This window comes from Balaenoptera physalus, assembly GCF_965194825.1.
Source record: "Balaenoptera physalus genome assembly, chromosome: 1".
NCBI classification, from domain to species: Eukaryota; Metazoa; Chordata; class Mammalia; order Artiodactyla; family Balaenopteridae; genus Balaenoptera; species Balaenoptera physalus.
In genome coordinates, this window is record NC_138882.1 from 196235560 (window position 1) to 196251661 (window position 16102).

General features: G+C 53.7%; 1 long non-coding RNA gene across 3 annotated transcripts; it reads right to left on the reverse strand.

Annotated features, from left to right (window-relative positions):
• Positions 1–3015: 3015 nt before the first annotated feature.
• On the reverse strand, positions 3016–14454 carry LOC309663738. 3 transcript variants are annotated; one of them, XR_014265433.1, is made up of 3 exons: positions 12808–14454; positions 10320–10459; positions 3016–10016 (listed from the first exon to the last, which is right to left on the reverse strand). It is a non-coding gene; the product is annotated as an uncharacterized lncRNA (long non-coding RNA). The 3 variants fall into 3 exon arrangements; XR_014265434.1 differs by having other exon boundaries at positions 3016–10110; XR_014265435.1 differs by having other exon boundaries at positions 3016–7186; positions 7636–10459.
• Positions 14455–16102: the final 1648 nt, after the last annotated feature.

Consider the following 16102-nt stretch of genomic DNA (forward strand, 5'->3'; position numbering starts at 1 on the left):
CCCGGCTCCGCTGTGCCACCGGGGCAGGGGTCCCTGTGGGCCGTCCCGGGAGCTGCAGGTCTGGGACCCGCGGCTGGATCCTCCCGGGTCACTGAGGAAACCAGCCCTCCCTGCCTCGGCCCCACGGCCACCAGGTTCTCTGCAACCACTGCCCTCCTGCCCTTCCTCCCAACATCACAGGGATGACAATGACATACCAATGACAATGACATTTTCCGTATTATTAGTGTGCTAGGCACTGTGCTGTTCATGCAAGTCGTGAAGCCAACAATCGCTGTGTGTCCTCAGGGTGCAGATGAGGAAGTGGAGGCCCAGAGAGGCAAGCACTTGGCCACAGTCACCAAGAACCTCATGAGCAGGGTCCTGCTTCCTGCTTCAGGGCCAAGGCCCCCTCTAGCCCCACCTGCGCCACCCGCCTCCGTATATTCAGACTCTTCTTTCTTTGCAGCTGCTTCTCCCCAACCCCACAGCCTCACACCACGTCACAACGCACAAACCTTTCCTTTCAGCCACACCTGTCTCTTTCCTGTTTCAGCAAAACTTCTAAAGAGTTGTCCGCAGAGGACTGACAGTCTCCCCTGCTCTGAACCTTCACACTCCAGCTTCCACCCTCACCAGCCAGGAAACTGCTTTGTCAGGTGCTGCCAGGACTCCGCCCACCCCTCCCTGCAACCCAGGATCCAGACCACACTCTCACCCTCAGTGTTGGGTCCCCTGCACTCCCATCTGTACCTTTTTTTTTTGTTCTACGCCTGCTGCCATGCAGCTTTAACAGCCCCATATACTGATGAAAAGTTTTTATTGAGCTCCTACTGTGTGCAGAGCTCTGCTAGGTGCCAGGAGCTTGTATTCCACTAGGGGTGGGGCAGATAATGAACACATAGACTAATTAATAAATAAGAAAAACACTCGACAGTCTTATGTGGAGGATTGAGAGAGAGTGGCTTTAACAAGCTCAGTGCTTCTGTGGTAGTTCTTGACTGGATGTCTGTCTTGGTCAGAGGGAAGCCCCTTCAGGTAGAAAGAGGATCCCTGGGAAGCCCTAAGGCAAGACTGAGCTTGGTGGGCGGGGCAGGGGGGGTGCAGGGATTCTGGGTGATCTGCACACTGGGGTCTGCACTCCCATTGCTGGTCAGGACAGAGGGAGTTCGAGATTTCTTAACGTCTGGGAAAGAGCGCTAAACTGGGGGTTTCTAGGTTCCCCAGGTGGCCTGTGCCGGAGGTGATGTGGCCCACGGGTAGGTAACTGGGGGATTCCTGGGGCTCAGGATGAGGGTTGGCAGGCAATGATCCCTGGGGGGGAGGGGGAGGGGGAGGAAGCGTCAGCTCCAAACACTGGCTGAGCTCAAAGAATGTGGATTTCAGCAGCTTTAATCAGGTGAGACCCCCGACCCTGCCCTCTCCTCCTTGACCCTGCAAGGGCTGAGGAAATGCACTCAGAACCAAGTCCCTTCTGCCCACTGCAGGAGGCCGGCTTGACCACTCACACAGGACTGGGCATTCTAATCACTGAAATGAGACTTTTAAAAATGACCTTAAGGAACAGAAGACTTCAGTTACTGGAGAATGACAGAAAAGTCTTGGGACTTACCTTAGATTTCACCTACTACGGGGAAAATCAGATGTCACGGAGTGGGGCTCCCCGAGTTGTTTCTGTGGGCCCAGCTTCTTCACACGGTGGCGCTGTAACCTGTGCTCCCCAAGACTTGGGGCTGGGTGTCTGGGCACAGAAAACTGTAGAGTGAGTGTGTTTAAAGGGGAGATGGCTGCAAACCCAGGAGGCACTGAGCTGTCTGTCTGTAGCTAATGGGAGACGTACTGCCCGCAGGTTGTGACAGAGATGCCGCTGATCCCCCAGAGCCCCCCCGCCCCCATCCTGTAGGGTAGGGCTCCGCAGGAAGACAGCTCGGCCCTACCATCTTCCTGGCCTCTGTGCATTTTACAAATTTTTTTTTTTTTTTAATTTTTATTTATTTGTTTATTTATTTATGGCTTGTGTTGGGTCTTCGTTTCTGTGTGAGGGCTCCCTCCAGCTGCGGCAAGCGGGGGCCACTCTTCATCGCGGTGCGCGGGCCTCTCACCATCGTGGCCTCTCTTGCCGCGGAGCACAGGCTCCAGACGCGCAGGCTCAGCAACTGTGGCTCACGGGCCCAGCTGCTCCGAGGCATGCGGGATCCTCCCAGACCAGGGCTCGAACCCATGTCCCCTGCATCGGCAGGCAGACCCTCAACCACTGCGCCACCAGGGAAGCCCCTCTGTGCATTTTAGGTGAGGAGTGGCTGGGGTGAGAGGGTGAGTGGAGGCTGAGTTTCCAGTGCCTTCCTGAGGGTCTCGCCTTCTCTCCTGGAGCGTGGAAGGGGCTATCCCAGGTGGAAGAACCTGGCCCCCTCAAGTCAGGGAGAGAGCCACCCAGGGGACCCCAGGCAACTGTGTCGAGTGAGAAAGGACCTCAGTGACTGTGAGGTGAGCCTCCAGTTCTGGGTTATGTGTCCCCAGATGTCTGCCCACCCTGATGAATACAAGATAGCTATCAGTGCCCCCCCCACCCGACCCCAAGGTGGATCAAGAAGAGGAGGGGTCCAGGGTAGCTCGGAGAACATGCCATCACGTTTAAGGAGGAGTGAGAGGAAGCAGCAGTGGGGTTAGAGAGGAGGGGAGCCGTCAATCCTGAGAAAGGCCATGGAGAAGCCGGGAAGAAAGTGCTGGAAGCGCTCCTTGGAGCTGCCTTCTGGGCTGGCAAGGCTGGGATGAGGCTGGGCTGTGGCCCAGGACACAGAGTGAGCAGACATATGCCTGTGAGCTACACCTCCTAGAGGTTTGACCGGGAGTGCCAGAGAGAGGAGCAGAGTGGAGGGGAAAGTTAGAGGCATGGAAAGTTGACTCCTCCTCCTTCAATTTGGGAGAGACTGAGTGTGTTAGAGGCCAAGGGTCTGCTTTAGAGGCCGTGGCTGAAGAGCCAGGAGGAGTTTCCCAAAGGAGCAAAGTCAGCCTTAGACAGGAGGAGGAACCCCAGCCTCAGGCTGAGGGCAGGGATGCCTGACAGGTCAGGTCAAGGCTGGTGAAAGAGGAGGGAGAGCAGGCCAAGGGTTGCTGCTAGGTCACTGGAACTGGGGTGTGGGTTTTGGAATTGGGGTAGTCATGGGTCCCATGGCGGGGTGGATGAAACAGGAGACGAGAGACATGAAGCTGGAGGAAGGTGGAGGGCCTGGGTGAGGGCAGGCGATGTGGAGAGGAAGGTGCCATCAGGGACGTGGAGGGGGGGCCTGCAGATGGGGGTGGGGGAGCCATTCGCCCCAGAGCGGCAGACTGTGGGCTGGCGTCCCAGGGCTCCCATTACTCCAGGCACATAATGCTGGCTTGGTTTACTTATTTATTTTATTGAGATGAAATTCACATAATGTAAAATTAATTATGTTAAAGGGAACAATTTGGTGGCATTTAGTGCATTCACAGTATTGTGCAACCAACATTGTTGTTTAGTTTCAAAACATCTTCATCACACCAAGAGGAAAGCCCACACCCATTACACAGTCATTCCCTGTTATCCTCTCCTGTACCCCTGGCAACCACTCATCTGCTTTCATCTCCATGGATTTGCCTCTTCTGGACATTTCATAAAATGGACTCGTACAATAAGTGACCTTTTGTGACTGGTTTCTTTCATGCAGCATGTTTTCAAGATTCATCCATGTTGTAGCCTGCATCAGCACTTCATTTCCTTTATGGCTGAATAATATTCCATTGTGTAGATGTGCCACAATTTAAAATATTTATTTATTTATTTGGTTGTGTGGGGTCTTAGTTGTGGTAGGCAGGCTCTTTAGTTTCAGCATGTGGGCTCCCTAGTTGTGGCTCATGGGCTCCTTAGTTGTGGCATGCAAACTCTCAGCTGCGGCTCTCATGCGTGTGGGCTCTAATTCCCTGGCCAGGGATTGAACCCGGGCCCCCCGCATTGGGAGCACTGCGCCACCAGAGAAGTCCCCTATGCCACAATTTTTTAATCCATTCATCAGCTGATGGGCATTTGGGTTGTTTCCACTTTTTGGATGACGCTATGAGCATTTGTGGGCCAGATTTTGCTCAAACGTGTATTTTCAGTTCTCTTGGGCATATTGCCATGGAGTGGAATGGCAATGCTGCGTGTAACTTTCTGAGGAATGACTAGACTGTTCCTCGGTGGCTGCCCCACTTCACACCCCCACCAGCAGCGCACGAGGGTTCCAACTTCTGCGCATCCTACCCAACACCTGCTTTTTTTTTTTTTTCCCTTTAAAAAAGATTATAGCCATTCTAGTGGATGTGGAGCGGTACCTGGTTTGTTTATGTATTTGTTTTCTCAGTTGGACAGTGGTTTCAGAGGGCAGCAGTGTACCAGTGGGGTGGTGGACTGAGAGGGTTCAGCTGTCTGGGGGTGGGGTAGGAGCTGCATCATTGCCTCTGATGGTCCCAACGACCCCTGCAGGAGGCACTGTTATCTATATCACAGAATAGCCTCAGAGAGGCTGGATGCAGCTTCTTACTAGGGAAGGAATTTGCTGATTTCAAAGCCCTCTTCTCCCCTATTTATTCTTTGCTGTCCCTACAAGGCTGTGTCTTGGGAAATAGGCTCGTCCCCAGATGAGCTCCAAAGGCCACAAACCTGCACGCTGTGGCGCTGGAGTCCCACATGTGGTCATCCAGAAGTGGGGACTTGGGCAGATGTCAGAACCAAATTTCAATAGGCAGGTACTTCCCAGGACATGAGACTCTTTAATGTAACTTTGGGGTCCAGAACTAGACCAGAACTTTGGGAACCTGGCCATTGCTATGATGTTTGTCGCTTCCGTCAAAGCTGCCCGTTTGCTCACCCTTAATTCCGCGCGCCTGTGTTTTGGAACTCCTTACCGCAGGGCTGCCCCAAATCCAGGGACAGTTCCGCGGCATTTCAAGGGGGCAGCGCCTCCTGGTGGCGGCGCTGCGAGCCTGCGCGGAGGACCCGCCTCTCCCGTCCAGGAAATCAAGTGGGCGGCGCCTTCTGGGCGCAGGTAATGGACAGAGACCCCCGCCCGCAGCAGCAGCATGCGGGAGCCCAGGGCATCGAGGGACAGGACAGGGGTGCGGGGAGGGTGGGAGGCAGCAGCACCTCAGTCATCTAGGTTCTGGAGGAGGGAAGGCCCAGGTGCAGGCAGGGACATGGGCCTAGCACCCCAAGCCCCAGCACCCCTGTTTCTTGGGGCTTTCTTAAAAGGGTGAGCAGAAAGAGGGGTCTTGATGTGGGCACATCTCCTCGACACAAGGAGGGTGATGGGAGGGGGTATCAGGTGGCCCTGGAGCCTCACCAAAATCCTGGGAGGCAGGGCCTCTTCAGACCTCATGGATTTGAGCGTGAGAACGGTCCTCCACCCTCATCTTCCCCAGGCCCTGGCTCTAAGGAGGAGAAATCTGGGTTCAGAGAGGCGTGACCTAGTGCCCTCCCACCCTCCTGCTGCTCTTCCCAGCGCTTCACTGAGGCTCAGCAGGGTTGAAGGCCTTGCTTCCAATCAGGGGCACGGCTCACAGCGTCCTGTCTGGCTGGCACAGTGCTCACCCACAAGCCCCTTTGTGCGGCCCAGTGATTCCCACTGACGGGGGAACTCTGGCTGCAGCGGTCTAGCCCAGAGCCACAGGTGTCTCGCTGAGACACCCCTCACTAGGCCAAATTCTGGGTCCAGCTCAGATCCGAGCTCTTTCCGGGCCTGGTCACCTGTGACGCTGTCTGTCCGTGCCCCTCTGGTGTCAGTTCTTTCCTCACTAGCAGAGGAAAAGGCCTGGCGTATCCTTCTCCTTGGGCCTCTGGCTCTGGTTCCCCTTGCCCAAGCCCAGTATTCAGCCCTGTCTTTGAGTTTTTTAGAAATTTTTTCCAGCTAAAAATATGACCCTTCTCAATAGTATGCATTTACATACATTAATGTAAAATTAATGCAGGGCCTAGTTGGAGGCTGAGTGAGTGTCCAAAGAGCATGGGCCTCTGAACCCCTTTCTAATGCCATGCCCCGGGATCTCTGAGGAGGGCTGTGATCCGGACCTTGAGGATGAATTGAGGAGCTTTATGTGGGGGTGGGGGTGGAGGACAATATAGAGGAGGGAGATGAACTTGTGTTAGCAGAAGTCATAGACGCGGCGTGTTCCTTCACTCTCAACTCCTTAGTGTCCAGCATATATCTACAATGCAATCTACAGATTCAATTCAATCCCTATCAAAATTCGAATGACATTTTTCAAAGAAATAGGAAAAAAAAAAAAGAAAACCTAAAATTTGTACAGAAATGCAAAAGACACTGAATTGCCAAAGCAATCTTGAGAAAGAACGAAGCTGGAGGTATCACACACCCTGATTTCAAACTATATTACAAAGCTATAGTAATCAAAACAGTATAGTATTGGCATAAAAACAGATACATAGATCAATGAAACAGAATAGAGAGCACAGAAGTAAACCCATGACTATATGGTCAATTCATTTATGACAAAGGAGCCAAGAGTATACAATGGGGAAAGGACAATCTCTTCAATAATGGTGTTGGGAAACATGGACAGCCACATGCAAAAGAGTGAAACTGGACCACTATCTTATACCATACACAAATATTGACTCACTATGGATTAAAGACTTGAATGTAAGACCAGATGTAGGCTCCTAGAAGAAAACATAGAGTGGTAAGCTCCTTGACATCAATCTTGGCAATAATTTTTTGGATTTGACACCAAAAGCAAAGGCAACAAATGTAAAAAAAACCAAGTGGGATTACATCAAACTAAAAAGCTTCTGCACAGCAAAGGAAACCATCAACAAAATGAAAAGGCAGCTCATGGAATGGAGAAAATATTTTTTCTTTTTTAATAAATTTATTTTATTTATTTATTTTTGGCTGCATTGGGTCTTCGTTGCTGAGCGCGGGCTTTCTCTAGTTGCAGCGAGCAGGGGCTACTCTTTGTTGCGGTGCGTGGGTTTCTCATTGTGGTGGCTTCTCTTGTTGCGGAGCATGGGCTCTAGGCACGTGGGCTTCAGTAGTTGTGGCATGTGCGCTCAGTAGTTGTGGCTCTTGGGCTCTAAAGTGCAGGCTCAGCAGTTGTGGTGCACGGGCTTAGTTGCTCCGCCGCATGTGGGATCTTCCTGGACCAGGGCTTGAACCCGTGTCCCCTGTACTGGCAGGTGGATTCTTAACCACTGTGCCACCAGGGAAGCCCAGAAAATATTTTCGAATCATACATCTGATAAGGGGTTAATATCCAAAATATATAAAGAACTCACACAACTCAATAGCAAAAAAAAATCAAACAATATGATTAAAAAATGGGCACAGAATAAAGACATTTTTCCAAAGAAGACATACATATGGCCAACAGGAACATGAAAAGGTACTCAACAGCACTAATCATCAGGGAAATGAAAATCAAAACCACAATGAGATATCATCTCATAACTGTTAGAATGACATCATCAAAAAGACAAGAAATAACAAGTGTTATCTAGGCTGTGGAGAAAAGGGAACCCTCGGGCACTGTTGATGGGAATGTAAATTGGTGTAACTACTATGGAAAACAGTATGGAGTTTCTTCAAAAAATTAAAAATAGAACTATCATATTATCCAGAAATTTCACTGCTGGGTATTTACCTGAGGAAAATGAAAACACTAACTTGATAAGATATACGTACCCTCATGTTCACTGCAGCATTCTATACAATGCCAAGACATGTGAATGACCCAAGTGTCCATCTATAGATGAATGGATAAAGAAGATATCATATACGCATGCACGTGCATGCGCACGCACACACACACACACACACATACATACACACGAATATTATTCAGCCATAAAAATAAATGACATCTTGCCACAACATGGATGGACCTTGAGGACATTATGCTAAGGGAAATAGGTCAAGAAGAGTAAGACAAATACCATAATCTCACTTATATTTGGAATCTTAAAAAACACAAAAAAACACACAAACAAAAAATGAGCTCATAGATACAGAGAACAGATTGGTAGTTTCCAGAGGCAGGGGGTGGGGGGATGGGCAAAATGGGTGAAGGAGCCAAAAGGTACAAACTTCCAGTTATAAAATAAATAAGTCATGGGGATGCAATGCACAGCATGGTGACTATAGTTAATAATACTGTGTTGCATATCTGAGAGTTTCTAAAAGAGTAGATCTTAGAATTATTATAAGAACAATATTTTTGTGGCTCTGTGTGGTGACAGACGTTAACTAGACTCACCGTGGTGATCCTTTAACAATATATACAAATACCAAATCTTTATGTTGTACACCTGAAACTAACACAATGTTATATGTCAATTGTCATCATTTAAAAAAAAGCCTATGGCCCCATCTCGGCCCCACTCTCCCGGTCCCTTAGCAGGCTGCGAGGCGGCCCGTGGAGAGGCCCCGCGACCGGGTGCCGAGCCTGCCCACAGCCACACGAGAGGGCCTGGAAGCGGGCTCAGGTCTTCAGATGGACCAGCACCCTGGTCAACAGCTTGGCAGAAACCAGCAGACCTGAGCCGCTGAAGCCACGCCTAGATTTCTGGCTCACAGAAGCTGTGAGATAATGGATGCTTGTCTTAAGTTTTGGGGTAATTGGTTACACAGCAGTAGATGGCTAGTCTACATGGGCTAAGAAGTATGGATGTGATCCCATCATTGGTGGGTACTTTGAAGAATCTTTGAGTGGATTTTCATTTAGAAGCATGAAGCTGCCAGTTGCTTAGACGGTTATGGAGAGGTGAGGCTATGAGCAGGGAGATCACTCCATTACTCACTCATTCATTCCTCAAACACTTCCTGAGTCTTTACCACTGCCAGGGATAGAGAAGCAAGTGAGACAGGCACATTCCTGACCTCAAGGAGCTTCTGTTCCAGAGTGAGAAACAGGTAAGAAGCCAATATGAAAGCAAAAACATTAGCTACATAATTCAGATGGTAATAGGTACTGGGAAGAAAATAAGCTGAGACGTGATGGAGGGCCTGGGGTGGGGGCAGGGAAAGCCTTGCCGAGGAAGCCTGGCCACCAGAAGGCGGTGGCCGTGGGGCTGACGGCAGCGGGTGTAGTGAGTACGGAGGCCCTGCGTGGGGACAAGCTTGGTGTCTTCTGGGGACAGAGAGGAGACTGGTGTGTCTGGAGCACAGTGAGTGAAAGGGAAAGAGACAGTCTCTGGGGAGCAGGCAAGGGAGGGTGCGCTCCGGCCAGGGAAGTGACCACGTGAGCAGCCTGATGTGAGGGTGCCACTTGGGGCTCCCAAGAACAGCCTCAGGTTCAATGATTCCCTGGAAGCACTCACAGACTCAGTTTATTACGGTGAGAGGAGACAGACTGAAATCAGTCCCGGGCAGCACTGACTTCTCCATCCTGCTTCTCTTCAGGACATCCCAGTGGGGGATGGAGTGGGCAGTCAAATTGTGCGTCTGGAGTTTAGACAACAAGTCTGGGGTACAGATACGTATTGTGGGGGTGGGTACCAACAAATTGAAGCCACAAGTTATTGAAGCCATGGGCACGTTCTCCAGGAGTGCGTGTGGAGTGAGGGGATGAAGCCCTGAAGGTAGCCGGCACCTGCGGCACGGCAGAGGCGAGGGCCTGGGAAGGAAACAGGCAGCACCTGGGGCACAGGAGGGCAGCCAGAGGGGCGTTGGCAAGAGCATCCCATGAGGATGTGGGGTCAGGAAAGCTGCCCAGAAGTCAGGGAGGAGGAGGCTGAAGAGGGACCTGGGCTGGCAGCACCGAGGCTACTGATAATCCCTCCAGGGCCTGGCCACAGTGGTGGGAGATGGGGGAGGTCAAGGAGTGGAAGCCTCCCTTCCAAGAAAGGGGTGCATGAAGCGTGCTGCAGGAAAGGCACTGGACTTCCTCATCCTGGACACAGCAGCCATGGGAGAAGTCTGTTGAACTGAAATGCTTGAAGGCAGAGAAACAGACTGGCCTCGTGAAGGAGGGTTAGCAGGCGGGGACTTCTTGAATGAAGGGCTCCTCCAGCATGAGCCCTGCCACTGAAAGTTTCCAGATGTTCCTGTAAGTTCCCCACGCCTCCCCTCCAGCTCACATTCTCATCAGCACCTCGGCGGTGTGGCAGGCACAGCCGTCCTGGTTGGGGTGGAGGCACGAAGGGCGTGTAACGCCCCAGGCCTGAAGCACCGTGCCCATGCCCAGAGCCTCCAAAGTTTCCGTGAAGCAGCACCCTTGGTGTTCACCCTCTAACCAGACTGTTACCTGCTATCTAGACACCAGGCCACCCTCCCATTGTCCCCATGTCCCCTCTCTGTTCTCCCCAGCTCCTCTGCGGCCAAACTCACCTTTCCTCTTCTGGAGAAAACTACATACCCTGCCGTATGTAGGGGGTACCTGGAAGGCCCCCAGAAGTGTCTGAGCTCCAATCTTGCCCCCAAGGACACCTCGGGACCCAGGACCACACTCACCGCTGAGTCCTCAGCTCCTGCGTGGCATGGTGAAGGCAGGAATGCCCGAAGTTAGCAGCTCCCCAGATCCCCGGCAGGACAGTCAGCATTAGGCCTGGCTGCTCTTGAGGTGTTTGCAGTGCACCTGCCCCAGGTGTCCCAGCCTGGGCACTCCCCACCCCCCAGATGAGAGCGCTGTCCTCATCTGGGCTCTTCCTGATCTGCTCCTGGTTCTCAGCTTGTCCGGCTGGCTGCAGGAGCTGCTGCTGATCTCTTGCTTATTTATGAGCAATTAGCACCCTGCTTATTGGCTCATGAGCCCACGGTCCTCTTGCCCAGAGCTCGAAGGGGGAGTATTATGCTCTCTTGCCACATTTCTTGCTCCTCCCCTGCGGTTATTAACTCTCTCCCTTCCCCCGTGTCTCAAAGTCTCACTGCCAGGAAACAAGAGGGGCTCAGACTGGGGGATGCTGGGGACTGGGGGCAGGAGGAGGGGGCTTGGGACTCAGGGTGTTAGAGGACGCAGGTCGGGGTGGGCGTCAGGCTGGCTTTTGTTGACAGGGTGGACCGTCCCTGCTCATTTTCTAGGGGTGGGGGTTGGCAGGAGCTCAATCTGCTTTTCCAGAGATTGTGGTAATTCAGGAGGAGAAGCTGGGGTGGGGGGCGGTGGCCAAAGCATCCATACCCCACACGTGACCCGCCCCTCAGCTCCTCCTTTAGCTCTAAGTTATGGCCCCCCTGCTTTTGAACAAGTGTCCAGTGTGCCCATGGCCCAGGGGTCCTGGCAAACACTGGGAAGAAACCAGGCCCTGACACGCTTCTGTGGACCTGTTGGCAGGTGCAGCAGGACCTTCCTGGAACGGGCACATGGAGGAGTGCTCTTCGGGATGCCGTGCTGACCGCCCACTGTGGCCCCACACTGACCCCTCCCCCCACTGCCCTTCCTGAGGTCTCCAGCCCCACATCTGGAGGCCCAGAGACACCCAGGCTTGGCCGGTCCCAAATGAAGCTGCTCCAAACCTGTGTTCCCACAGGCCTCTCTGTAGGGGTCACCCATCCCCCTGACCAGGCACCCCACCTTCTAGACACCTTCACTGCTGGACCCGCCTTGAGAGGGTGGCCTGGGCCTGACAGCAGTGATGGAGGTTAGTGCAGCTCTCCTGGGCTCCCTGTTTCCCACCGTGTTACTTGGCTTGGGCTGCCATAACAGACTGGGTGGCCCGAACAACAGAAGTGGGCTCCTAGGTTCCAGAACTGTGAAAAAATAAATAAGCACTGGTGTCCTTATTAGAAGAAGAGATTAGGACACAGACACACACAGAGGGTCAACCATGTGAGGACACAGGGAGAAGACGGCCGTCTCCACGCCAGGGAAAGAGGCCTCAGGAGGAACCAACCCTGCTGACACTTTGATTTCGGACTTTCAGCCTCCAAAATTGTGAGAAAATAAATTTCTGTTGTTTAAGCCACCCAGTCTGTGGTATCTGTGATGGCAGCCCTGGCAAACAAATACGGTGAGTGACGCGGTGCAGCCCACACGCTGGGCCTGTGCGCCCCACTTCCTGCAAACCAGCTTTGCCTTTCAACGGAGGAGCCTTGAACCTTGACTGATTTCCCAGAACTCAGGTGAGAGGGAATTGTTACTAACTGCCCCCCACTAACCCACCCTTCCCCCTCTGGGGGCCTGACCCCAGTTGTCCCCCAGGGGGTACAGGGGAGCACAGCCTCCAGGGTAGTGCAGGCTGGGGAGCAGGGCCCTCTGGACGGAGCAGCGTCCTTCAGTTAGGATGAGGCCTGAGGCTCTGTGGCCAGCTCTCAGGGTGAGATAGGCAGGAAGCCCAGGAGCCCATGGGCTCTGCCCAGCAGCAGCTTGGGACCCCGGGCCAGGAGAGACCAGAGCTGTCTGCCCCTGGGGGTCTCCCCAGGGGATCTGCCACCTGCTCTCCACGGTGCCCCAGGCGGGAAGTCCTTTTCCTGGGTCTGCTAACTAACCTGCTGTCACAGCTGTCCCCAAGGCTCCTTCCCCGGTTAAGCACGTCGCACAGGGCACTCCCCCAACCCAGGGTCGCACGCAAAGACTGACCTCTTCCCCGGCTACACGAGGACACCCTTGCACCGAGAGTTCTTAGTAAACAGAGTTGCCTACCTGGCTGCCACCTCATTTGGTCACACATGCTGACCCCCAGAGACCTCGCACACATGGCTGCACACACACATGGCACCCTCCACGGGCGTATGGATCCCCTTCACCCTCCCAGAACACTCAGCCCACATGGACCCGGCCCACCACACACAGGAGATGCCCTCTCCCTTCACCTCACCCCACCCAGACCCGGCTGCCTGTGCAGACTCCCCTTTCACACAGGGCTCTCCCCACCCCACACACCTAGAGAGAAGGGAGGGGTTTTCTAGGTGGCTCTTTTCCCTGGGACCCCTTCCAGAGACTCCAGGCCAGGGAGAGCAGATGGAATGCTCTTTGTGGGCCTGGGTACCATTGGACTCGGTAGTCTCGGGGCTTTTCCCTCAGAGAAGACAGTCCTGGCCTCTCCCTGCTGTGCCCAGGAGATGCAGGGACTTGTTTGTCCTGGACGCCATGCAGGCAGTGACAGCCATGGGGGATGCAGCTCAGGACCCTGGGTTGGCACTGGCCCACACCCCCTTACTGACTTCCAGACGTGGTCTTGAAGGCTGGCCAGTCTCAGCACTCCTAGTGTCATTTGAGAAGGTGCTTTTAGAATTGTACTTTATATTTAGAAGAGAAAAAAACAAACCATATTGTTTGTTTGTTAACGCAAGTGTGGAACACAGAAAACTGTGATTGGTGGGCCTCACAGAACACACAGTGCGAGGGAGGGTGGCCCTATGTTGGTGACCCTGTTTATGCCACCTCCTCAGAGGGCCTCACTCTTTCTCACAGGGCGGGCAGAGGGAAAGGACTACAGATCTGGGCCGCCAAAGCACCCAGGGCCAGACACAGCAGGGGCTTTTACCTTTTATTATTACCCAGCTCTCTTAGCCAACAACTCCTTATATTAAATTACTAGTGTGGTTTCTGTCTCCTGACTGGACACTGACAGGTGCAGTGAGAAGTGATATTTGTAAGTTGCTGAGTTTTTGACCTTGTTTATCACTCAGCATAACCTAGAGGAAGCTGACTAATACAGGTTTTGAATGAGAGCAGCTATTAAAACCCATGAATCCTTTCCAGTCAAGTTTCCCCATCCCGATCCCCCAGAACTGTTGTTTAAGGTCATCAATGACCTCTACACCGGTAAATGCCATCTGCCGTCAAGTTGATCACTCCTCCTCCGATCACTGCTTTTCACTGGGTTTCGAGGATGCCACAATCTCCTGTTCTCCTACCTGATCAAGGCTTCTCAGTCTCTTTTCCTGATTCTTCCTTCTTTACTGGACCTCTGACAGCTGGAGGCCCCGGTGCTCTGTCCTTGGGCTTCTTCTCTTTTTACACTGCCCTCTCTGTGACGATCTCATCTGGTTTCACAGCTGAACACGTTCTCCACGTGCAACCCTCTCGCCCTCCCTCTCACAGGGACTCACACCTCCACACGGACGTTGGAGCAGATGCTGTCGGAGCCCACACATCTGTCCTCCACACCCACCTACAGCTTTTTATTGCAAGCTCCTGCACTCTGCCCAGGGCTTTCTCTGGTCACAGGAACGTGCACGCCCAGGCCAAAGTGCCAGAGAATTCATGCCCTGGAAGCAGCGTTCTAACAGAGATGGATGGGGGTCAGTGAACAACGCCCCCCACCCCCCCACCGTGCCAGGGTGCAAATCTGAGGTGTGTCCCACAGTCTCCGTGAGGCCCCCGGAAGGGCCGAGTCCAGCTGCCCGCAGCGATGACTTGCTTGCCCACCGCCCGTATCTGTGCTTCCTAGGATTCCCCCCCACCCCAACTTCCACCAACATCTTCAAGTCAAAAATTGATCGTTGCTCAGGGCAAACTTTCAGCCTTACTTAACACCGACTCCTCTCTCTCGCGACACTCTGCAACCCTCCATCCGAACCGGGCCCCTCTTTTTTTTTTTTTTTAAATTAATTAATTAATTAATTTATCCTTGGCTGTGTTGGGTCTTCGTTTCTGTGCGAGGGCTTTCTCCAGTTGCGGCGAGCGGGGGCCACTCTTCATCGCGGTGCGCGGGCCTCTCACTGTCGCGGCCTCTCTTGTTGCGGAGCACAGGCTCCAGATGCGCAGGCTCAGTAGTTGTGGCTCACGGGCCTAGTTGCTCCGCGGCATGCGGGATCTTCCCAGACCAGGGCTCGAACCCGTGTGCCCTGCATTGGCAGGCCGACTCCCAACCACTGCGCCACCAGGGAAGCCCCGGGCCCCTCTTTGACACGGAACACCTCGCGCCTTCCGCGTCGTCCGTACCCTTTCCGCCTGGCGCTGAGCCTTCTGGGAAGTGTAGTCCACGCCGCTCAGTCTCCTTTGCTGAGCAGTCGGGAACCTAAGCGGCGCTGTGCTTTGAGGGCCCTTTCGGTTTGGCTAGCGAGGTACCCGCCAACGAAACAGACTTCCCGCCTTCTTCGCCCGCTTCCCTTCCAGTGTGGGCTGAGCGCCCCTCGCACGTGCCCCACTATCTCTGCGCCTTCAGGTGTGGGAGCATTTACCGTGTCAGTCGCCTCGGGACGTAAGTTCTTTTTGGCACCGCCTGCATTTACCCACCCCCGGGTCTACACCGCTGCCCGCATACCCGCGGCACCGTGTCATTCATTGATTCAACAGTACTTGACCACTGCTGCGTCCCTGGTAGTGCTCTGAGCGCTGGGGATGCAACAGCCACGAAAACGTCCCTGCCCTCGCGGGATGGACACTCGTGGGGCAGTCAGACAGCAACACTCAAATAGCTGGATGAGGGACTTCCCTGGTGGCGCAGTGGTTAAGAATCCACCTGCCAATGGAGGGGACACGGGTTGGAGCCCTGGTCCGGGAAGATCCCACATGCCGCGGAGCAACTAAGCCCGTGAGCCACAAATACTGAGCCTGCGCTCTAGAGCCCGCGTGCCACAGCTACTGAAGCCCGCACGCCTAGAGCCCGTGCTCTGCAGCAAGGGAGAAGCCACCACAATGAGAAGATCCCGCTCGCTGCAACTAGAGAAAGCCCGCACGCAGCAACGAAGACCCAACGCAGACAAAAAAAAAAAAAAAAAAAAAAAGCTGGATGAGTCCCAGTACTACGGTGCCAAGGAGGAAAGTGCACCAGGGAGGGGAGGAGGGGAGGAGGGGAGGAGGGGACTTGGGGTGGGGGGGTTATTTTAGAGGGTTCTCGGAGAAGGCCTGCGGAGGAGCTGGCGTTGGACCAGAGGCCCAGATATGACGGGAGCCCACGCACACCTGGGCAGACCCCTGAGGATGAGGCAGGGCAGCAGCGTGGGGGGTGCGAGTGAGGGCGGGGGTGGGACACAGGTCAGGGCGTGGAGCGCTGGGGGGCTTTTGGATCTTTCCTGGCTGAGATGGGCAGGCACCGGAAAGTTTCGACCAGAAGGGTGACAGTACTGGGTGTTTTTCTAACTGGATCACTCGGCTACTCTGGGGAGGCAAGGGCTGAAGCGGGGAGACCCTTTAACAGGCTCCTGGCTGTGTGACCTGGGGCAAGCCTGTTAACACCTCTGTGACTCAGTCTCCGCATCCGTGGACGGGGTGTAAGAACAGCACCTGC